This window comes from Ornithorhynchus anatinus, chromosome 1, assembly GCF_004115215.2.
Source record: "Ornithorhynchus anatinus isolate Pmale09 chromosome 1, mOrnAna1.pri.v4, whole genome shotgun sequence".
NCBI classification, from domain to species: Eukaryota; Metazoa; Chordata; class Mammalia; order Monotremata; family Ornithorhynchidae; genus Ornithorhynchus; species Ornithorhynchus anatinus.
The window spans coordinates 23,049,044-23,073,237 of NC_041728.1; the positions used below are offsets into that span (position 1 = coordinate 23,049,044).

The 24,194-nt window shown below is 45.1% G+C and overlaps 1 protein-coding gene across 3 annotated transcripts in view; it reads left to right on the forward strand.

The window, feature by feature from the left end:
- Positions 1-24,194, forward strand: part of ARHGEF28 (Rho guanine nucleotide exchange factor 28) — a 277,359-nt gene that overhangs the window by 69,476 nt on the left and 183,689 nt on the right. The window lies entirely within an intron of this gene.

Consider the following 24,194-nt stretch of genomic DNA (forward strand, 5'->3'; position numbering starts at 1 on the left):
GCTAGCTCCGTGATGGGTAGTAATGCAAGTAATGCATCACAAATATGAAGTTCTTTCTCCCAGAACTTGGGACGTAATGGTATGAGAATGGAGAATGGGCTCGATTATGCAGGAAAAACTCTTCAGTGTGACTATTCAGAAACTCAGCAATCTAGATTTCTGAGTACTCTAATCTTGTGGCTATACACATTTTTTGGTAAAGAAATAGAGAAACGTAGGTAATGCAAATATGACAACAGAGGTAAAGAAGAGTATTGTACTTCTTAGCTATGCAGTGACACAAAATAAACATGTCTATGCAGTTAACTTCTAAAGAATTCAAGTAGATATTGTCTGTTGCATGATCGAGAGACTAGAAACTGTCATTTTATTCACCTTCTAAATACATTTAAATACAAATGGAAACATACATTTAAATACAAATGGAAACATCGGACCTTTCAGATTCATATATTCAGACTGGACTGCACTATGCATTTTTATGAGGGATTTCTATATTGGGCCTTTCTTAGATGATCCACATGGATACACAAGTTCACTTTTCCTTTAGGAGGACTTTTTTTCTGCCAGTAGGTTTAGACTGGAACATTTTATGGGTAAATTCGGTAATACCCAGGACCTTCAGAAAGCTAACCTACACAAAATCCTCATGGTTGTGCTGCTGTATGCCTGAATCCTAGAATGATAATACTGAGAGTTGCCACAGAAGGTCACTTTATTCATCCCCCTGCTTCCAGGCAGGAGTGCAATAACCTTGCCCACATAGCTTATTATAAAGATCTCCTGGAGGGAAATCTGACAGTCTTCCTTAGTAACTGCAGAGAACCCCTGATAGGAGTAATAATAATAGTGTCTGTTATTGCTTATGGGCTGAAGACTAGGTTAGGTGCAAGACAAGTAGATCGGATACAGTCCTTGTCCTACACAAGGCTTGCAGAAAGCTGAGGTTCAGAGAGGTTGGGATTTGCCCAAGAGCACACAGCAGGCCAGTGGCAGAGCTGGGCTAGGGTTCTGGCTTCCTCACTCCCAGTCCATTGTTCATTTCACTAGGCTGAGTTTTTTTTTTCTTGTAATAATCACTGTCATTTATTAAGCACTTATGTGCCAAGCACTGTACTAACCACTGGAGTAGATACGGGATAATCATGTCCCTCATGGGGCCCACAGTCTGTCAGAGGGAGAGCAGGTATCAAATCCCCATTTTGTAAATGAGGGAATTTAGTCACAGAGAAGTTGTGACTTGCCTGAGGACACACAGCATGTAACTGCAGAGCCACTTAAGTTGTAACCACCCTAAGTCCAGCTCTACTTCCGGGAGCAAAAGAAATAGTAAACATTTAGTCACCAACTTCCACATGAAGGAAAGGGTGATTCATTTTGGAAATGGGCCCAAGTGCCAGGAAGTTCATCTTTAAAAAAAAAAACAAAGCCCAAAAAACAGTTTATCCATCCCTGCTCTGAATACACCCTATAATCACTTCACTGGGATTGGATGAGTTTTTTTATGTGTTTCTTCTAGATGAAAAACCAGTTTCCCTTATTAAGATCAAGGGAAAGTGCCTGGCTTGGGAAATTGAATTAGGGTAAACCACCCTAGCCCTTCTCAGCCAGAATCCAGCAGCATTTTTCTATTGTCACAGAGGTGTATTTGGCCTTTTAAGCCCTAAATTGAATAAACCTATTTGGTCAGATAATTGCTTAGTCATGTGTCTAATGGGTTTAATAATGCAAGCACATTATGGCAGGAGCAATTGTGGGGATAGGAGGCAAACCTGAAGTGGTAAAGCTACCTGGGGCGGCTTGGCCTCGTGGAAAAAACACGGCTCTGGGAGTCAGAGGACCTGGGTTCTGATCCTGCCTGCCCCTTGCCTGCCGGGTGACCTTGGGCAAGTCACATAACTTCTCTGTGCCTCAGTTTTCTCATCTGTAAAATGGGATTCAATGCCTGTTCTCCCTTCCCCTTAGTCTGTTAGCTCCATGTAGAGCAGGGGCAGTATCCAGTCATTGTCTCTATCTGTTGCCGAATTGTACATTCCAAGCGCTTAGTACAGTGCTCTGCACATAGTAAGCGCTCAATAAATACTATTGAATGACTGAATCATTGTTTTATCTGTTCCAGTGCTTAGTTCAGTGCTTGGCACATGGGTGCTTAATAACACAGTTATTACTATTGTTCTTATCCTTGATGGGCAAACTTACTGACAGCCTAAAGTTAATGGGAAGCAGCATGGTCTAGTGGATAAATCACAGGCCTGGGAGTCAAAAGGACTTGGGTTTTAATGCTGGCCCCTCCACTTCTCTGCTGCATTCACTTGGGGAAGTCACTTCACTTCTCTGTGCCTCAGTTCCCTCATCTGTAAAATGGGGATTAAGACTGTGAGCCCCATGTGGGTCAGGGATGTGGTGGGTCAGGGACTGTGTCCAAACCGATTTAACTAGTATCTACCCTAGCACTTAGAACAGTGCTTGACACATAGTAAGCACTTAACAAATACCAATATTATTATTATTGCAATTATTAATCCAGCAATATTATGTATCAAGTGCCTACTGATACATGGCTACTGAGAAGCAGCATTGGGTAATGAGATGCAACTTGGCATGGTAGATAAAGCACGGGCCTGGGAGTCAGAAGGTCATGGGTTCTAATTCTGTCTCCACCACTTGTCTGCCGTATGACGTTCGGTACGTCACTTCACTTCTCTGTGCTTCAGTTACCTCATCTGTAAAATAGGGCCCCACGTGGGACAGGGACTGTGTCCAACTCAATTTGCTTGTATTCACCCCAGTGCTTAGTACAGTGCCTGGTACAAAGTAAGTGCTTAACCAAATGCCATCATTATTATTACTGGCTTCAGAAGAGGCTACTAAGATCTTGGGAAAGTACAATGGAGGTAAAAGTCCCAGTCCCTGACTTCGAATAGTTTAGAGGAGGGGGACAGTCAGTACAAATGATTTACTGTTAGTGGGACCAGGAGGACAAAAAAAGGTACAGTTGGTAATAGAGTGTGTATGGAAAGATGGATAATTGAATAAGCAAGTAGAGCATTATCATCGATTCTCTATATAAGTGTTAAAGAGAGCTGCATAAGGAACAAGAAAGTTGTTGGGTGACCTGACCCAGGCTAGTCGAATAAAATCGGGGAAGTCTTCCTGGAGGAGAGGGGATTTAGGAGGTCTTGGAAGCCTGGAGGAAATGTATATTCACCACCTAACCCCCAGCCACCTGACCTCTCCAGTGTTTGTCTGAAACCCAGAGGCTACATGTATTTAAAAAATTTTATACCGTTTTCCCAAATAAAGTTCCCGAGCATTTAGCAACTCCTTAAATAGGTTTTGCGAGAATATCTGAGTTTTATTTTCCCAAAGGAATATTCTCCCATCGTGGATAAGCCATGGCTTATTAGCCCACAGGTTTAGAGGAGTTGGGGATCTAGCCTGCTCCTTGACAACACTCTGGGGCCATTTCTGGACCTGTGGTGTTCCAAGGGCTCAGGTCAACCCAGTCCTTCTGCCAGTGCCCTCCCCCTGCCCTGGCCCTGACTCCCCTTTCCCTGTCTGGGTAGGCAGCAGTGACCTCATACTTGGGGGAGTACAGTTCACAGATGCATTCCCTGCCCATAATGAATGTACAGTTTAAAGGGGGACACAGACATTAACATAGATTACAGATATGTACATAAGTGCTGTGGGGCTGGAAGGAGGAATGAATAAAGTGTGCCAAGCACTGTTTTAAACCCTGGGGTAGATAAAAGTTGATCAGGTCAGGGACAGGTCCTGCCCCATATGGGGCTCACAGTCTAAGTGGCAGGAAGAACAGGCATTGAATTCCCATCTTACAGATGAGGAAATAGAGGCTCAGAGAAATTAAGTGACTTGCCCAAGGCCACCCAGCAGACAGGTGGTGGATCCGGATTAGAACCAGGTCATCTGACTCCCAGAGTCCCACTCTTTCCACTAGGTTATGCTGTTGAGTGCCTTAAAGCCAAAGCTTGGGAGTTTTGGAGATTTTTGTGGTTTGGGGAGAAATGATCCAAACACTAGGGCGAAGTATGGTCTGGAGTCAGAGAGAGATTGGAGGCAGGGAGACCAATGTGGAGGCGAGTATCGTCAAGCCCAGGATATGACAAGTGCCTGGATTAGCATAGTGTATATTTGGGGTGAAGGAATGGATCTGGAAATGTTAGGAAGTAAAAAGCAACAGTATTTTTTGACAGACAGAATATGGGAGTTGAATGAAAGGAAGGAGTCAAGTATAATGTCAGTCAGTCATTCGTAGTTGAGTGCTTACTGTGAAATGAGCACTGTACTTAATGCTTGGGAAAACACAATACAACAATAAACAGACACATTCTCTCCCCACAGTGTGAGCTTACAATGTAGAGGTGGAAATAGGGAGGATGGTCATGGTGTTAACGTTGATGGAAAAGTTAAGTGAAGAAGAGGATTTGGGAGGGAAGATGAAGTATTCTGTTTTGGCCACAAGAGTTGCCTAAACTTTTATTTAGAGTTCTGTGTTCTGTCTTGACTATGCCAATTTAAAAAGGGTGTTGGAGGAATTTTGGAGGCTCCATGAAAGAATGATATACTAAAGCATTGAAAAGTAAGTCCTATAAGAAAAAGGTAAAAATTGTTGAAAGGTTTCAGGGAGGTGTGTGAAGAGGCCGAAGCAGTAGTCAAGATGGGAAATGAGTGCTTGGCTAAGCAGTTTGGGTGTATAGGAACTGGTGGATTTTAGGGATGCTGTGGGACTGACAGGATTTGGTGACAATGAATATGTGGATTGAATGAGAGCGATGAGTCGAGGATAATGCCAAGTTTATGGGCTTCTGAGATGGAGAGGTTGGTGGTGTGGCCTACAGTGATAGGAAAGTCACAGGAAGGACAGTCTTTGGGTGGGATTCCATTGTGGGCATATTAAGTTTGAGGTGTTGGTGGGACATCCAAGTAGAGATGTCCTGAAGAAGATAGGAAATGTGAGTCTCCTGAGGAGTAAGGTACCACAGTCCTGTCTATCTCACTGCCTACCCTCTGCCTTCATTCTCCCTCTGGCCTGGAACTCCTCCCCCTTCACATCCACCAATAGCCAGGCAGTAGCTGCAGATCCTGGTTCTTTATGCGAGTTTCCTAACAGGTGCTTTGTGCTCAAGGTATTTAACTGTTCATTTTGGAGAAGTGTTCATTTTCATCTCTGACTTGCATCTTTTCCACCCATAGGTTTGCCATTTCAACCCCGGCATGGTGGCCTATGTATAACTTTCAAATCTTTCCAGATAGTTATTCCGTATTGTGCGATTGTTTTTGGTTTTACTATGGAGGGGAAGGGGATGGCAGCGTATTTACAGGAAGAGCTAGGGTATCCTTTCGGTTAATCTGGAAATGAGGCATGTTGAGGGGAAAGCAGGTTGGTCTCATAATAGGCAAGTGGATTTGTTGCAGTTGTGTATCACCAGGCTATGTGATCGATTTACTAAGCAAGTTCCCAGGAAGAGGGCCAAGCCGCGTTCTGTGCTATCCAGTTGCTTAAGGCTGCTTTGTGTTTGGGTAATTTGTCCTGTCCTTGAAGAGAGAAACAAGCCGTCAGCATGTTGTATTTAGTTGGATTTCCAGAACCTTTAAAAGGACTAATAGTTTCAGGTCATTCTAAAAGTGTGTGTGTGTGTGTGGGTTGGGGGGCAGGGGGCCAGGGGGCGGTGGTGACGCACTCTACTTGTGGAGAATTTTGATGTACATGTTAAGCCCTTTTAAATTGCAGTATACCGATTGGGACGAGTCACATTTTCTTAACCTCTCATCTCTGAGTATGAAGTGCAGTTTGTGGCTACCTTTTCGTTCATGAATGCGGAGTCTTGAGTTTTCATGTTTCTCTCGTTTGGTACCAGGAGATTGAGAGAGAGGTCCAAAAATGTAAACAGTATGCTTTGGTTCAAGTCATTTAATAGCTTCTTTTGGAGATAAGGGAACATCATATTTGTTCAGCAAAGCCTTATGTAAATCAGAATGTAAACTCTCAAATATTTTCATTGTAATTGTTACCAAACTATATAATTTTTTTTAGATTTCCCCCCCCCTCAAATTGTATATTTTAATTTTCTCCCACTCAATCTGTAATGGTGATTTCTGAACATATTTTGGCAGCTAGGTGAATCTATGTAATTGTTACAAGGGAAATCTATATTAGAAATCTTAAAGAACTTCCTGTTAGCAAGAGTTGTGAGTTGTGAGACTATGCTAACAAGGAGGGTTGTGGAATTTCTTTCTGAAGAGTTGTGAGGTGCATGAGATGATCTTTGAGTTTTTTGGGGGTGTTTTTTAATGAGTCAATGGTATTTATTAAGTGCTTACCTTGTGCAGAGTACTGTACTAAGCACTTGGAAGAGTACAATACAACATAATTAACTGACACACTCCCTGCCCATAATGAGTTTTCAGTTAAGTGTTTACTATGTGCCAAGCACTGTAGTGAGCTCTGGGGTAAATACAGGCTAATCAGGTCAGACCCTGTCCCACAAGGGGCTCGCAGACGTAATCCCTGTTTTGTGGATGTAACATAGGCCTTGGTAAGTGACTTGTTCAAGGTCTTCCTGAGGTTTTTTGGAGGTCTTGTGCTTTGGGCACTTTTCTCTTGCCCATCAGTGTGGTGAGAGGCAGGATGGGATGGACTATCCTTGGTACAGCTGAGGAGGAGAGCTAGTGCTAATTCCGGGGGAGGCAGTGGGATTGGCAGTTCAGTGCAGGGGACATTGATGGTAGCTGCGGCTGCTTTCCTTTCTCCTGCAGGGTGGTGGAAGGTGGGTTGGGATGGAGATGCCTCAGTGGCGTAGAGAACAACTGGGTCTTGACTGGCAAAGAAAAGCAGATCTGCTGCTGTGGATTGGCAGATGGTGGGGTGGGAGTTCAAGTAAGGTGTAATGGCTTGGGGTATAAGCATAAGAGGTCTAGAGATTCAGACTCTCTGGGGATATAAAATAAAATGTGTTTGCAAGTCAGGAGTTAAGTCCCCTAAAAAGCTGCCTGGCTGTAAGAGGTTTCTCCCTCCCCACCATCCCCCACTATTAATATGCCATTTTCTGGCACTTTGGAGGCTTTTCACCATGGAGCGGTTCCTTGTGGGAAAGTGAAATTCTAGGGTTTCTCCCCTAAGAGGTTTTGACCCCGAGATCCCTGAGAAGCAGCATGCTTAGTGGTTAGAGCATGAGATTCAGAAAGACCTGGTATTTAATCCTGGCTCTGCCATTTGTCTGCTATGTGACCTTAGGCAAGTCACTTCACTTTCTGGGCCTCAGTTCTTTCACCTGTAAAACAGGGATCAAAACTGTGAGCCCCTTGTGGGACATGGACTGGGTCCAACCTGATTACCTTGTATCTACCCCGACACTGAATAGTGCCTGGCACATAGTAAGCACTTAATAATAATAATAATGTTGGTATTTGTTAAGCGCTTACTATGTGCCGAGCACTGTTCTAAGCGCTGGGGTAGACACAGGGGAATCAGGTTGTCCCACGTGGGGCTCACAGTCTTAATCCCCATTTTACAGATGAGGGAACTGAGGCACAGAGAAGTTAAGTGACTCGCCCACGGTCACACAGCCAAGTGGCAGAGCTGGGATTCGAACTCATGAGCCCTGACTCCAAAGTCCGTGCTCTTTCCACTGAGCCACGCTGCTCCTCAACAGATACTTAACAGATACCATAAAAAAAAGATTCTCCCCATGTTCACCTAGAAGTAGTGGTGGCAAAATCCCAATTCAGATCTAGGGCTCTGGGCCAAACCTCTCCTCTCCACCGTTGACTTTGGCTCCTGGTGCCTTCTGAAATGATGCCCTTTCTATTTCCTTCCCTAGTTGTCTTCTCCTCTTGGATAGGTGGGAGGGGATGGAAAGACTTGGGCCCCAGTCAGTGTAGAATGATTGTGTTGACCCATGTGTGCACAAGAATGCTTAAAACACAGATACAACTCTGAGCTTAAAATGGCACATGTATGGTGGTCTCTGACCTTCGTAAAAGCCAAACTCATTACATCGTGTGCATTATACTGGGCACGTGGCACGTAGGTGCCATTTTGTGGAGGTTGGCCTATTTGGCCTCATCCTAGAGCATTTCACTGGCCACTTGCTCTGGATCCTGTTCTCCCCTCCCAGCTCCTCATGAACTCTGGGACTGAACTCACGCAATTGCCTTGGCAGATGATCGTTCACGCTGGGTTTTTAGTTTTTTCTCTCTTTGAAAGACCTTTTAAAATGTGGCGCCATTGTGGGTGAGCTTCCCGGAGGATGAGGCGGGTGGCTTTGTGGGAAAGGGAAAGGTCGCAGGACGGGATATTGCCACTCTGCTGGGAAGAGGCAGCAGCAGGAGGGAGAGGCTTAGCCTCCGCAGCCTCTTCCAAGTCTTTGTCTGCACTGGCCAATAGGAGAACTTTGTAGAGGATCGGGGAAGACCCCCATTTGAAAGGGACTGAATGGTTGGTATGTGCAGCCCTGGATTCCTTTGTGGGCTGGAAATCTGGGTCCTGGCTGAAGGGTGACCCTTGCTACAGGCTGCAGGGTAGTGATTGAGACGAAGGGAGTAGTGACCTGGGGCTCGCTCTGGGGGTCGTCATGACACACTTAGAAGCCTTGTGTGTTCTGGAAGTGAGTGATGAGTAGTGATCAGCCCCAGCTCACTCCCAGCCCAGTGCCGCAGCCCTCAGCCCCCTGCGTCTGACCCACCACCTGAAGCTTCCTCTCTGGACTCAGCTCAAGTCTGAAAGGTTGGGTTTGGGCCAGCTGGATTCTGCATTTGGATTCTACTATGTGCCAGGCACCATACTAAGCGCCGGGGTGGATACAAGCAAATTGGGGTAGACACAGTCCCTATCCCGCGTGGAGCTCACAGTCTCCATTCCCATTTTACAAATAAGGGAACTGAGGCACAGAGAAGTGAAAGTGACTTGCCCAAGGTCACCCAGAAGACACGTGGCAGAGCCAGGATTAGAACCCATGACCTTCTGACTCACATGCCCGGGCTCTATTCACTATGCCATGTCCCTCATCTGGCCCCCTCTGGTGGACCTGCAAGGTTGGAAGGACAGGTCCAGCCAATTGAGAGAACTGCTTCGTGCAGATCTACATCTCCGCCCCTGTCCTCTCCCCCTCCCTTCAGGCTCGCATCTTCTCCTGCCTCCAGGACGTCTCCACCTGGATGTCGGCCCGCCACCTAAAACTCAACATGAGCAAGACTGAGCTCCTCATCTTCCCTCCCAAACCCGGTCCTCTCCCAGACTTCTCTATCACCGTGGATGGCACGACCATCCTTCCCGTCTCTCAGGCCCGCAATCTCGGTGTCATCCTTGACTCGTCTCTCTCGTTCACCCCACACATCCTATCCGTTACCAAGACCTGCCGGTTTCACCTCTACAATATCGCCAAGATCCACCCTTTCCTCTCCACCCAAACGGCTACCTTACTGTTACGGGCTCTCGTTATATCCCGGCTAGACTACTGTGTCAGCCTTCTCTCTGACCTCCCTTCCTCCTCTCTCGCCCCGCTCCGGTCTATTCTTCACTCCGCTGCCCGGCTCATCTTCCTGCAGAAACGATCTGGGCATGTCACTCCCCTTCTTAAACAACTCCAGTGGTTGCCTATCGACCTCCGCTCCAAACAAAAACTCCTCACTCTAGGCTTCGAGGCTCTCCATCACCTTGCCCCTTCCTACCTCTCCTCCCTTCTCTCTTTCTACCGCCCACCCCGCACGCTCCGCTCCTCTGCCGCCCACCTCCTCACCGTCCCTCGGTCTCGCCTATCCCGCCGTCGACCCCTGGGTCACGTCCTCCCCCGGTCCCGGAACGCCCTCCCTCCTCACCTCCGCCAAACTGATTCTCTTTCCCTCTTCAAAACCCTACTTAAAGCTCACCTCCTCCAAGAGGCGTTCCCAGACTGAGCTCCTCTTCCCCCTCTACTCCCTCTGCCATCCCCCCTTTACCTCTCCGCAGCTAAAGCCTCATTTTCCCCTTTTCCCTCTGCTCCTCCACCTCTCCCTTCCCATCCCCACAGCACTGTACTTGTCCGCTCAACTGCATATATTTTCGTTACCCTATTTATTTTGTTAATGAATTGTACATCGCCTCGATTCTATTTAGTTGCCATTGTTTTTACGAGATGTTCTTCCCCTTGACGCTGTTTATTGCCATTGTTCTCGTCTGTCCGTCTCCCCCGATTAGACTGTAAGCCTGTCAAACGGCAGGGACTGTCTCTATCTGTTGCCGACTTGTTCATCCCAAGCGCTTAGTACAGTGCTCTGCACATAGTAAGCGCTCAATAAATACTATTGAATGAATGAATGAATGGAATGGGAAACCAGCTGTCCAAGGTGATGTGTCAAGTGAGTGGACTTGGAAACAGCCTGTCAGTGGCAGGCTTCTTCATGAAAGAGGCCAAATGGACATATAGCACAAGCTCTCTGACAAACTTGAAGTCCAACATGGTGGGGTTTGCCGTGGTTATCTCAATTCCTCACTACAAAGATTGGTCTCTTCCCAGTTGGCTGTGAGCAGTGCTGGGAAAGGGGAGTGGACCGGGGGTTGGCCATTGGCCAAATGGTGCCCTGGGCAAGCCAGAATCTGGCCTCCCTGTGTGGATGGTGTCTGCTTCCAGCTGGATTGGAGCCAAAGACAAGATGCCCATTGAGTCACTGGGTTATGCAGGCTGGAACTTTGGCAAAGACCAAGGGCCTGCAGGGAGGGGAGAAGCCAGGGTGGGGCTGGCTTGGACATATTCTTGTTTAGGTGGGAGGTCAGGCATCCTGCTAACTGGTGACCTGCAGCAGACAACCGTCTCTGTTCACTGTTCCTTGCGGTGGGTTGGTTCTGGGCAAGTCGGGGAGGGAAGCCAAATTGATTACTGAGCTGGAATTCCTCAGGGATGGAGGTGAAGGGGAGACCTGATCCAGGACCCTTGCTCAGAACATGCTTTCCAAATGTAATCAATCGATGGTATTGAGTGCTTACTCTGTGCATAGCCCTGTTCTGAGTGCTTGGGAGAGTACAATGCAAGAGAGTAATTTTTTTTACAGTATTTAAGTGCTTACTGTGTGCCAGGCACTGTACTAAGTGCTGGGGATCTCCAGCCTATCAGGTTGGACGCAGTTCTTGTCCCACATGGGGCTCACAGTCTTAATCCCCATTTTACAGATGAGGTAACTGAATCACAACAAAATTAAGTAACTTGAAGGTCACAAAGCTGACATGTCGCAAAGCCGGGACTAGAACCCAGGTACTTCTGATTGCCAGGCCCATGCTCTATCCACTAGGCCATGCTGCTTCTCAACAGAGTTAGTAATAGTAATAATGCTGGTACTATGTGACAAGCACTGTTCTAAGCGCTGGGGTAGATAGAAGGTTGTTAAGTTGTCCTACATGGGGCTGACAGTCTTAATTCCCATTTTACAGATGAGGTAACAGAGGCCCTGAGAAGTGAAGTGACTTGCCCTAAAACACACTGCTGACAAGTGGCGGAGTAGGGATTAGAACCCATGACCTCTGGTTCCCAAGCCCGGGCTTTTTCCACTAAGCCATGCACATTCCCTGTGCCCAACTATGGTGTAGTGGATAGAGCCCGGACCTGGGGGTTGTGGATTCTAATCCCAGCTTTGCCACTTTTCTCCTGTGTGACCTTGGGCAAGTCACTTTACATCTCCAGGCCTCAGTTACCACATCTGTGAAATGGGGACTGAGATTGTGAGCCGCATTTGGGACGAGACTGTGTCCAACCCGATTTGCTTGTACAGGGCCTGCCAAAGTAAGTACTTAACAAATACCACTATTATTAATAACTAACCTACAGTCTAGAGAAGGCGATAGGGCAGGAAAAGCTGTTCAGAGTGGCCGTGTTCCTCCTCTCCCTTTCCTTTCTTCTTTTCTTCTTCCTTTCCTCTCGCTAGGTCAGGCCGATTGTCTGTCTTCCTCCCGGAGGCTGGATCCAATATTTCCAGATTTTTCTTTTCCTTTTGGTCGTTTCCAGTTTCAGTTAACTTTGTGTGGCTCTGTTTTACTGACCTTCTCTCCTTATCCTTCGTATCACCCTTCAGTTCAGTCACTCCCATCGTGGAACTTGTCCTTTGTTCCTTCTTCCTCTCTGCTGGCTTTTCTTCCTCTTCTAAGAGTAGTAATAGTATTTAATAAGCTCTTGCTGTGTGCAGACCACTGTATTAAACACTGGGTAAGAGTATAGGGTGGGACTCTGTCCTTTTAGGGGCTCACAATCTCTGAATATAAGTATGTCTGGGGGTAGAGCTGGAGGCATGTGGATTGGGAGCAATGAAATACTAAAATATTAACATAAGGGACAAGGACAAATATGCAGCTAACACAAAAACAAGTCAGTGGGGAGCTGTGACTAGAGGAGCAGAATTTCTCTTTATGATTCAGAATCTTCAGTAGCGGCTAAGCAGCCATTGGCTGTCTAGTGGTTATGTGAGGCGTCACGCTGCAGATGCTGTTCTCATTCCCACTGGGGCAATGGAAAACAGGACAGGATGAAGTCTCCTTGATAGTGCGGAGGGGAGCTGGTGCCGTCCCTGGGTGGCTGGAAGGGAAGGTAGTTTGCTTAGCTGTGGTGAGGGAAGCTGAGTGTGAGTGTGAGGGTGGTGAGGCAGCAGCTTTTGGACGTTTCCTTTGCTCTGGAGGTGGTGAGAGGCGGGCTGAGAAGGCCCAGTGTGCATGGAGCATGCCAGGGACAGAATTCTTCAATCACTGTGGCAGGGGTAGACACAATCTATACCCTCAAGGAGCTTATGATCTAGTGGGGGAGACAGACACAAATAATGTATTGTCAGGAGGAGGAGGATGAGGCAGGGAAAAGGTGATCTGTATGTTAGGCAGACAGACCAGGGTCACACCCCGTCGTCTGTCTTTAAAGGATGACAACCCTCCTCATTTGGAGATAAAGTCTCTCCTCCCACATTCTCAAGATTGACTTGGCTGCATTCTGTAACTATTCCAGGGCATGGTTCCTGGCGGCTGGCAGAGGAAACAGCATGTATGTCTGTGGAGAATGGGCTTATTTGAATGGCAACCTCTAGGCTCTTTATTCTGGTTTAACCTCCCTTGTCATGAAATTTTTAACACAATCCAGGAAATAGCTTTCCGTGACATTTTTGGTACGTCCTATGAAATTCTTTAAACTGTTTGATCTGATCGGATTCCGATACCTGTATTCTTTGGGAAGGGCTATCAGCTGCCCAGGGCAAGTGTTCATCCCTTTCCGTGGGTCTGGGGCAAGGTAGGGCTGGGCAGGGGTCGTGGCAGGCGGGGCCCCTTCCTTCCTTTTCTCACCTCCCATTTTGTTTGGTCTTCCTCAGTTCTTTTCCGAGAGATAGCAGTGTGGTTGGGCATAGGAGTCTCTTGAGTGTGAAGAATTTTAGTTCATTCATTCAATAGTATTTATTGAGCGCTTACTATGTGCAGAGCACTGTACTAAGCGCTTGGAATGAACAAGTCATCCTGTTATAAGGACTGTAAGTTCACTGAAGGCCTGGATCATGGCTTGTACCTCTGCTGTTCTCTCCCAAGTCCTTAATATGGTGCTCTGAACACAAGTGCTCAATGAGTACACTTGTCTGATAGGTTTGGGCTTTTGTTGAATTTATTCACTGAATACCTTTTTTTGAGGGCTCAGTTAAGTCATTAGGAAGTAACCTCTTTCATTCATCACCAGTCTGAATTTAGACTTGAGGTCTAGAGTTGACAGTCCCTTCACCCCTTCAGTTGCTCATTTGTTCTCTGCTTAATTACAAGGATAAGGCTTGTCTGCAATAAAATTTTTTTTTATAGTATTTATTAAGTACTTACTACGTGCCAGGTACTGTGTTAAGTGCTGGGCTAAATATAAGCTAATCAGGTTGGACACAGTCCATGACCCACACGTGGCCTAGTGGAAAGAACACTGGCCTGGGAGTCAGAAGGACCTGGGTTTTAATGTCGGCTATGCCGCTTCTTTCTGCTGTGTGTCCTTGGGTAAGTCACTTCACTTCTCTTTGCCTCAGTTTCCTCATCTGTAAAATGGGGATTGAGACTGTGAGGCCTATGTGGGACAAGGACTATGTCTCTTGATTTGCTTGTATCTACCACAGCGCTTAGTTCAGTGCCTGGCACAGCAAAGGACTTAACAAAAACCGCAGTCACCATCCTCATCACATGGGGCTCACAGTCTTCATCCCCATTTTACATGATGGGATAACTGAGGCACAGAGCAGTAAAGTAACTTCCCCAAGGTCACATAGGAGACAAGTGGAGGAAATTGAAAATAAACGTGCAATTTCTCAAGTGCTATTTGTAACCGTGGCAGCTGACAGGAACATGTTGTCTCTCAGAAGCTCACTTCTTTCCTGGAATACAACTCCTTAGAAAACCCACAATCTCCTGCTCCCACTGTCTGAGAAGCATTTCTTCTGACCAACTCCCCCTGTTGAATGAAAGCTCCTTGAAAGTAGAGTCTTGCTTCAGTGGTACTGTGGCAAGTGTTTAGCACAGGGCTTTGCACTCAGGTATTTAATAAAAACCATTGATTGATAAATCAGATGGGTCATTTAAAAGGAAAAAAGTAGGCCTACTACTAGCATGGCCTAGTGTAAAGAGCACAGGCCTGGGAGTCAGAGGACCTGGTTTCTATTCCCAGCTCTGCTCTGTCTGCTGTGTGACCTTGGGCAAATCACTTGACTTCTCTGTGCATCAGTTGCTTCATCTGTAAAATGAGGATTAAGACTGGGAGCTCCACGTGGGACATGGACTGTGTCCAACCTGATTAGCTCATATCTCCCTCAGTACCTAGTACAGTGCCTGACACGTAGTAAACACTTAACGCATGTTATTAAAAAAGGGAGAGCCTTAAACAGCTTTTTCCTGATGTTCCAGAGAATCTGGGGTTAATCACAGAAGGGTAATCCATTATGTCATGGTCACATCCCAGATAAACTTGGCCAGGATAACCCTCAGGAATTCCGTCCCTCATTGCGCATTGGGAACTGTAAGCCCCCTTTCCTTTCCGTTGTTTGCAATGCCAAATATGTCATCAACCCAGAACAGCCTGATTCATTGTCATTTGGGCCAGCTGGGCTACCAGAACAAAGGCTTTTCCAGGAGAGTTTGAGAATAGTGATTCAGCCCGGCAATTGTTCAAGTCTACGGAATGTTTGGTGTGCATTCCTACCACTAATTTGAGTTGGATGGGGAATTAGAAGATTTGAATTGTAGATCTCTTTTACAAGCATTGGGTTATTTTGGACACAGAAGGGACCCCCTTTACGGAAGTTATCATGGTGACAGTATGGTGATTGACTGCGCAAACTCTTTTTTTCCTTTTTATGCCTTCATTGAATGACACTTTAACTTTTCCCTCTTAATATAACCAATATATATTTACATGTAAAGCCAATATATAACCAGAAAAGTAGCGTGGCCTAGTGGACAACAAAGACCTGGTATCAGAAGTACTTGAGGTCTAATTCCGGCTCCACTGTTTTGCTCTGTGACCTTGGGCAAGTCACTTAACTTCTCTGGGCCTCAGCTACCTCATCTGTAAAATGGGGATTAAGACTGTGACCTCTTGTGGGACACGGACTCTGTCCAACCTGATTAACTTGTATCTACCTTAGTGCTTAGATCCAGAAACTGGCACATTGTAAGTGCTAAACAAATGCCATAAACAACATTTATGTATCAATATTGTGGATACAGAGGGGATGAATTTTAGTGGATGGAGAACTAAAGAAATTATATAATTTGGGTTTTTTTGTTTTATCTGCAAATATATTGAACATAATTTTGGAAATGTATTAAGTCTACTTCAGAGGTCCAATTAACTGAATTTTTAAAGACCATTTACTGCCGGTGTTTTCAGGACAGCCAAATTTTCTTACTAATTTCCAGAGCCCAGATCTGCTAATTTTGTGTGTGTGTGACCTATTCACACATTTACATACAATCAGCAGATATTATTGGGGAAGCAGCGTAGCCTAGTGGTTAGAACACGGGCCCGGGAGTCAGAAGGTCATGGCTTCTAATCCCAGCTCTGCCACTAGTCTGCTGTCTGGCCTTAGGCAAGTCTTTTCATTCCCTGTGCCTCAGTTCCCTCATCTGTAAAATGGGGATTAAAGCTGTGAGTCCCATGCAGGACAGGGACTGTGTCTAACCTGATTTGCTTGTATCCACCCCAGTGTTTAGTAAAGTGCCTGGCACATAGAAAAAGCTTAACAATTTTTATATGACTGTATATCTATATGTATATATGCACTAGTGTTACTGCACCAAATTACTGATGAAAATAATGTTATATTCATCCCCCAAATCCTATCATCCTCATCCAACACTAACAGGAGGCAGCATGGCCTAGTGGAAAGAACATGGGTCTGGGAGTTAGAAGACCTAGGTTCTAGTCCTGGCTCTGCAACTCCCTTGCTGTGTGGTCTTTATAATAATAATAATGGTGGTATTTGTTAAACACTTACTATATGCCAAACACTGGTCTAAGCGCTGGGGTAGATACAGGGTCATCAGGTGTCCCACGTGGGACTCAGCATAACCCCCATTTTACAGATGAGGTAACTGAAGCACAAAGAAGTGAAATGACTTGCCCAAGTCACACAGCTGATAAGTGGCAGAGCCAGGATTAGAACTCACAACCTCTGACTCCCAAGCCTGGACTCTTGCCACTAAGCTGCTTTGTCAAGTATGGTGTCATTTTCTCACCAGAAAAATGGGGATAAAAATCTTCTCTCCCTATCTCTTAATGAGAGCGTACAAGGACCATGTCCAATCTTATTCTCTTAAACTTATCTCTATATTTAACACACAATAAGTGATTAATAAAGTCCATCATTATAAGTCCTCTAAGGAAAAAAGAGAACAATTCCATCTCATTTAAGTCATTAATATACTTAGATGGCTGTTATCCGTCACTTGATTTTCTCTTCTCCTGACTGAGTCACTGTAGTTCCTTTAGTTTTCCATGTAGGACTGGTTTCTCATCGCTTCAATTGCCATGGATGACTTCTCTGCAGGGTCTCCTCATCCTCCTCGCACCATGGCTGTAACTGGAGAGACTAAACTCAGAGGGTTCCTGTGGACCAGGAACATGTCTTCCAAATCTGTTCTGTGTATTCTCCCAAGAGCTTAGTACAGTCCTCTGCACACATTAAGCGCTCAATAAATATGATTGATTGAAGGTCTGATGGATGCAGAAGGAAGTTTCTAAGATGGTAAACTCCTCTTTTAGCTTGTGAGCTCATCTACTGGCTTGTGAGTTCCAGGGGGCAGGGATCGTCCTACCTACTCTATTGTATTGCATTCTCCCATGCGCTTAGTACAGTGGCCTACACAGAGTAAGCACTAACAATTACTATTGATTGAGGAAAGAATGATTGCTTCTGTGTGCCGCACCCTGTTGTAAGTCGGGTCTTCTACAATACAGGAACTGTGGTACCCAAGAGCCTTATGTAGCAGAAAGCTCACATTGTATTATGGGCGCCTTGGCCAAGGGTGTGCACAGGTGACAACGCATTGTTCTCAACCCAGACAGACCTGCATTTTCAGATGACCACTCCCACTGTCACTAACAGTGTTCAAGTAAGCTCTCTGTGGGCCGGGAATGAGTCGACCAACCCTTTTGCAGTGCATTCATTCATTCATTCAATCGTATTTACTGAGCGCTTTTTCCTGTGTGCAGAGTACTTTACTAAACGCTTGGGAGAATACAATGCAACAATAAACAGACACATTCCCTGTGGGGGATTGCATTTGTAGTCTCTGAAGCGTGTAGTATAGTGCTGTATGCACAGAAAGCACTCCATGAATACCATTGATTGATTCAGAAGTGTGAAACAGATGCGGGCTGTAGAAGGGCCGATTATACACCGAGTCGTGATGACTTTGAGGAGAAGATTTAAGTAGGTTTTTGAAGTGGCAGTCCTTGTTGTGACAGTTTATTTGTGAGATTGGGGGCATTTTCCTCCCACCAGCATGCCAACTTCAGCTGTCAAAGCCACAGCTAGTTATTGCCTCAAAAAAGGTTATGAAAACTCTTCCCTTCCATTTGCAGCTCTGCAGAGTATTTTAACTCTGATCATTGTGTCTAAATTGGGTTTATCCGGGATCTGAGTTTTTATGTGCTGGGTAAAATGCTAATTCCCATTTAAGGTCATCTGCCAGTCAGATGATTCTGACGTAAGCATGTACATGGAGGAAGATGCAAAAATATTTGCAGTCTAAAAATACGGTCGATCTAATGGGGAGACCAGATGATGCACCCACAAAAAGTTACTGCGAACACCTGGCAGATTTGTCCTTCCAAAAAGCGCTGGAAACTTTAGGCAGTTTCTTGAGAACGAAGACCATCAATAGAAAAAGAAGAGTGGGCATGAATCAGAGTTAATGAATAGCATTTCTTTTAAAATGCTCGTGGCAGGAGGGAGTCTGGGGGTTTTCCTGAAAGGGACAGTTCCTGGTGATAGCTGAAGAGAAGATTTCTTTTCATGGACTCTCTGAGAAATTTATTGACAGAGGATTCTGGCCTGGAGAATTCTTAGCTCAGGTTTGCAGCTGGTCATTGCTGGTTGAGGGCAAAGAGTGATGATTTTGTTTGATTCCTCTTCCTTTGTTTAATCAATTGGTTAGATTTATTGACCTGCTGTGTGCAGCATACTATTCTAAGTGGGAGATGATGAGTTGTTAATATTAATTTTTATGATGGCATTTATAAAATGCTTACTATAGAGGAGTTTTAAAGCACATCAACCCAATCCATAGCATTCATGAAATCCTTGAAATATGTGAAATGTTAGTGTTCTAAACCCTTGGGAGAACCCCAGTGACACTGTATCAAAAGTAGGTGATGTGTCAATTAAACCATGCAGTGACCTGGAAATCACTCCCTCCTCTCCCCCTTCAAAACCCTTCTGAAATCCCATCTCCTCCAGACAGTTTTCACTGATGATTTATAACATCACTGATGTGGTCACCCTCAGCACTCATTTATCTGATCAACTGCAGTTATGTACCTGTTTGTGTTTTTCTTTGTATTTTCAATTATTTATTCATGTATTTAATTCTGATAGGGACGCACGTCCTTTTGTCTCCTCGCTTCCACCTCAATCAATCAATGGTATTTATGGAATGTTTTGCTGTGTACAGAACACTGCCTTAAGCACTTGGGAAAGTACAGTGTAGGAGGAGTTGGTAGATGTGCTCACTGCCCTCATGGAGCTCACAGTCTTCAGGGAGATGGGAGCTCTTGCGACAACCTCCTGCTCCTTCTATTTGTAAATCATTTTTGTCTTATCTTCCCCCATGAGTGTGTAAGTTTCTCTGGGCAAGAAGTGTGTATTTTCCTTCTGTTATACTCTCCCAAGTGCTAAGTACCATGTAGTGCTCAGTCAGTTCCACTAATGGATTAATATCCAAGGTGATATATGGCCACAGCTCCAGAGGTACTTTGAATACAGCAGTAGCCAAGCAACGTGGCCTAGTGGAAAGAGCGTGGGCCTGAGAGTCAGAGGACCTGGGTTCTTAAACTTCGCTTGTTGGGTGACTTTGGGCAAGGCACTTAATGTCTCGTGCCTCTGTTTCCTCCACTGTAAAATGGGGATCCAGTACCTATTCTTCCTTCTTAGACTGAGAGCCCCATACGGGACCTGATTATCTTGTATTTACCTCAGTGCTTGATACACAGTAAGCATTTGTACATTCCAAGTGCTTAGTACAGTGGTCTGCACATACTAAGCACTCAATAAATACTATTGAATGAATGAATGAATTTAATAAATGTCATAATTATTAGTTATTATTAACAGTAGCTTACCCCATCCCAGTTGAGTCATTCCTAATGTCTAGTAGGATTCATTTCTTGTTATTAATTCCTCCTAGACAGGAACTTCATATTAGTGTCCATTTGAAATTGGGTGAGCAGTCTTCAATGTGCTCTTCCTCGGCTCCTTATTCCAGGCAGAAAGTTGAAGAGGCACTTCGTTTTCCAGCCGATGCCAGATACCTGTCTCTGTGTTTAAGACCAGAGCTTTTTCTTCGAGCTCTGCATGTCGGGCAGGGTTACATTTCTTTTTAAACTTGGGAGATTTAGCTCTGTTTGACCAAGAACCCTTTTGAGGGGCTCACGTTTACACAAAGAGGAGTAGCTTGCCTGCCTCAAAGCCCTCTTTTGTTGAAGCAGGAGGAGTAAACTTTTCGTTTTCATTTACTCTGTTTCTCCTTGGCTGTATATAGAAAGTTACCAAATTGCCATGGGTTTAAAAGTCAGGCATTGTAGAAAGTAATGTGCATACGAAAAGTTCCCTTCCATGTTCCTCAAAATGATGTTAGTTCTGCTAAGGCTATGTTTCCACCAAATGGTCTGCACATTACTTTCCACAACATCTAGTCTGTGGATTCCCCTTCTTCCACTGTCCCTCCCCTCGCATCTTTTTTTTTCCTTTTTGCCTCTCCCATAATGCTTTAAAATTTGAGCATTACTGTGGGTAAGCACCCTGAGGACGGGGGCTGTACTCCTCTGCTGTAATCTCCCAAGCACTTAATACAGTGCTCTGAACATAGTAGGTGCTCAATAAATAGGACTGACAGATTGATAGCTGCTAGCAGGAGTATGAAACTGATGCCGGCAGGGCATCACCCTCAGTTGCTGTTTCCACTTAGATCATTCAGAGCCAGCGTTTAAAGTGCTCGCGTTGTTGGGACAGAGAAACCCGAAGTCAGTCTTATTGAAGAAGTGAAGGGGAAGTGATGGGTCTGGAAGGGATGTGGGGAAAGATGAGGAGGCATGACCTAATTTTCCTTAGAGAAAACTCCAGCAATAGTTTCATCCACTCTCCCCCAACATGTGGCATTTGGTTTTCCTGTTTCAAGTGCCTCTGCCCTCTCACTGACACTGCTTCACCCCTCCCATCCCCTTCCAATCCTGGCACACCACAAATCTCTCCTCATTAAAAACCCTCCTGAAGTCCCTCTTCCCCAGAAAGTCCCCCAGCTAATTTCCCAGCATCCAAAACAGCAGCAACACATCAGCCAACTCCCCTTGTGGTTACTCCTATGTGTCCTTAGTACTTGTGTATATATATGTATTCAAAGATTTATTTTGACCCCTGTAGTTGTGGATTTTTTTAAGTTTGTCTCCCCCATTGAAATGTAAGCTCTTTGTGGGTAGGAAACAAGTCACTTCTTTATTCTGCACTCCCCAAGCACCTAATACAGTACACTCCACCAAGTGGGTGTTCATTAATACTTCTGCTTCTACTAGTAGAGGACTGGATTAATAGTAATTTCTCCATTAACCATATAGAAAAGCTTCTCCTGGCATGAATCCCTTCATGAGCAACTTTGTAAGACACTTCGGTTGGGGACAAGCACACTTGGTTTTATTTTTCTCTTCTAGGTTCTTGGTTTTTATATGTTTTTCGTTTTCCTTCACCGTGGAGGTGATCTAATTTTGGCTTCATTGATACTGTCCTCTGCTGGCTCTCCTTCTCTCTCTCTGGCTACTCCTTCTTAATCTCTTTTGCAGGCTCCTTCTCTGTCTCCTATATTCTATCTGTGGGATTTCCTCAGTTCTGGTTCCCTTCTATTCTCCATCTACACCTGCTCCTTTCAATTGCCATCTTTACATGGATGATTCCCAAATCTACCTTTCCTGCCCTGCCCTCTCATCTTCTCTGCAGGCTTGCATTTCCTCTTGCCATCAGGACTTCTCTGGGTGTCCCGCCGATACCTGAAAGTTAACATGTCCGAAAGAGAACTCCTCATCTTCCTAGCCAAACCCTTTCCTCCCTCCAACTTACCTGTCACCGTGGACAGCAGTACTATCCTCCTTGTGTCTCGAGGGGTAAACTTGGCATTATCCTCCAGTCATCTCTCTCATTCAACACACATATTAAGTCTGTCACCAAATCCTGTCAGTTCTATCTCCACAACATTGCTAAAACGTGGCCTTTCCTTTACATCCAAGCTATGCTGATCCAAGCACTATCATCCTCCTCACTGACCTCCTGCCTCCCATCTCTCTCCACTCCAGTCCTTATTTCACTCTGCTGTCCATATATTTTAATAATAATAATAATAATGTTGGTATTTGTCAAGCGCTTCCTATGTGCAGAGCACTGTTCTGAGCGCTGGGGCAGATACAGGGTAATCAGGTTGTCTGAAGAAACTTCAGTCCACATCTTCCCACTCCTCAAGAACCTTCAGTGGTTGCCCATCCACTTCTGCATCAAACGGAATCTCTTTACTGTCGGCTTTAAAGCCCTCAGTCAGCTCATTCCCTCCTTCCTTATCTCGCTGATTTCCTACTACAAACCAACCCACACACTTTGCTCCTTCAGCGCCAGCCTACTCACTGTACCTCAGTCTCATCTATCTCACCTCTGACCCCCTGCCCACATCTTGCTTCTGGCCTGAAACTCCCTCCCCTTTCATGTCCAACAGTCCACCACTCTCCCCACTTTCAAAGCCCTCCTAAAATCACATCTCCTCCAAGAGGTCTTCCCTGACTAAGTCCTCATTTCCCCTATTCCTTCTCTCTTCTGTATTGCCTTTGAACTTGATTCTGTACCCTTTTAGCACTTGATATTCACCCCACCTGCATTCATTAATTGTCATATTTATTGAATGCTTACTGTGTGCAGAACACTGTACTCAGTGCTTGGGAGAGTACAATGCAACAATTAACAGTCACAGTCTAGAAGGGGGTAGACAGACATCAAGCCCTACAGATCCATAACTTATTTTTATGTCTGCTTCTCCTTCTAGACTGTAATCGCCTTGTGGGCAGGGAATGTGTATACTAACTGTATTGTACTGTACTCTCCCAAGTGTTTAGTACAGTACTCTGCACACAGTAAGCACTCAGTAAATACCACTGATTATTTTCCTCAATTCTGGGTATATAGTAAGTAACCAGGAGGGTTTGGAACATTGAAAGAGGCAGTAGGGTGAACAAGTGGCAAACATCCTTTCTGTTTGTGCAGAAACATTGTTTCTGATAGTGTCGGAAGATACGTAGGAAATTCAGTTGCCTAAGGCCAAGAATCAGGTGAATCCAGATGGGGCATTGAAGAGAGCTATTTAGAATTCCCAAATTTGGAATTTGACTATGACTTCAAGGTTCAAAACTTTTTTTACTAAAAGTATCATGGGCTCTTTGGTAACCACAAGTGGCCGGGGCCATTATTCTCGACCCAAAGCTGGCAATTCCAACAGCTTAATCCCTTCTGAGCAGAAGCAGTGTGGCTTAGTGGAAAGAGCCCGGGCTTGGGAGTCAGAGGCCATGGGTTATAATCCTGGCTCCACCACTTGTCTGCTGTGTGACCTTGGGCAAGTTATTTAACTTCTCTGTGCCCCAGTTCTCTCATCTGTAAAATGGGGATGAAGACTGTGAGCCCCATGTAGGACAACCTGATGACCTTGTATCTACCCCAGCACTTAGAACAGTGCTTGGCAAGTGCTTAATACCACCATTACCTCTGAGTTACAGCAGAACTTCCTGATTATTCCCATAATGCACTCCTCCTGGCTTCATGATCAGCTTTTTTGGTGTTTTTGCTTTCCCTCAGTGAAGCTGCTCTTTCTCATCACATCTCATCCTTCTCCCCTCAAAAATGAGGGGAGCCTTTTCCATGTTTTTCTGCTCTGTCTCTGTCTCTCACTAAATATATTCCTTGCCATTGTGGAATATTTTTTCAAGCTCTGGATTAATCCAATCTTGGTCATTAAACTATGGTTTAGGTCTTGTTACCTCTTGAAATAAAACTGCTTCATCCTGTGTAACCCTTTCCTGGATCATTCATTGGCACCTACAATCAAAAGCATGGTATAAGCACAATAGAAATATCAGGATTGTATTGTGTGTGTGTGTGTGTGTGTCTGTGTGTGTTTTCAGCAAGAAGGGCTGTAATTAAACCCTTTCTGAACATCCTTGTTCTGCTTCACCCAACCAAGTAAAACAGTAATAAGATAGGTGTTTTGGATAGATGCGGATCATATACCCAAGAGACCGTGATCTTTTTATGCAGCTTGTTTTCTATTAAAAAAACACAAAACATTCAGGCACATGTCAGGACAATTCTCTCCATGGATAATTAACAGTCACTCTAGCAACCAGGAACTGGGCTAAAGCAAGCTGTTCTTCCTTTTTTAGGAAATGGAATTTCATCGAAACTTCCTCCCT